Here is a 759-nt window from a genome sequence, read left to right on the forward strand (position 1 = left end):
TGCTGCGCCCATTACCTCATTGCTGTAGGGGGGTCCTGTAAGGTTGCAGTGGTCGGCTGAGGCGGACAGGGCCTTTGGGCAGCTAAGAGCTCTGTTTACTTCGGCTCCAGTGCTGGCCCATCCGGATCCTTCTTTGGCATTCATAGTGGAGGTGGACGCATCCGAGGCTGGGATAGGAGCTGTGCTCTCACAGCGCTCGGCCATGCCACCGAAACTCCGCCCCTGTGCTTTCTTCTCGAAGAAGCTCAGTCCAGCGGTGCGTAACTATGATGTGAGGGACCGGGAGTTGTTGACTGTGGTTAAAGCGTTGAAAGCGTGGAGACATTGGCTTGAGGGGGCTAAACACCTTTTCCTCATCTGGACTGACCACCCTAACCTGGAGTACATCCGGGCAGCGAGGAGACTGAATCCTCGTCAGGCATGTTTTTTACTCGTTTTGTGTTTACCTTATCCTACAGACCAGGTTCCCAGAATAAGAAGGCAGACGCACTGTCCCGACTGTATGACACAGAGGAGCGGCCCATGGATCAGACTCCCATACTCCCGGCCTCCTGCCTGGTAGCGCCGGTCGTGTGGGATCTGGATGCTGACATTGAGCAGGCGCTGCGTACGGAGCCCCCTCCCCTCCAGTATCCCGTTGTGCGTAAGTACGTTCCGTCTGCTGTCCGTGACCAGTTGATCTCTTGGGCCCACATGTCTCTCTCCTCTGGTCATCCGGGGATTGGTCGGACGGTGCGCTGTCTGACTGGGAAGTACTGG

General features: G+C 57.0%; 1 pseudogene; it reads left to right on the top strand.

Annotated features, from left to right (window-relative positions):
• The first annotated feature begins 202 nt into the window (after positions 1-202).
• The window catches only part of LOC111964529 (pappalysin-1-like), a 101,187-nt pseudogene continuing 100,630 nt past the window's right edge, over positions 203-759 (top strand).

The sequence above is a fragment of the Salvelinus sp. IW2-2015 genome, linkage group LG5 (genome assembly GCF_002910315.2).
Source record: "Salvelinus sp. IW2-2015 linkage group LG5, ASM291031v2, whole genome shotgun sequence".
NCBI lineage: Eukaryota > Metazoa > Chordata > Actinopteri > Salmoniformes > Salmonidae > Salvelinus > Salvelinus sp. IW2-2015.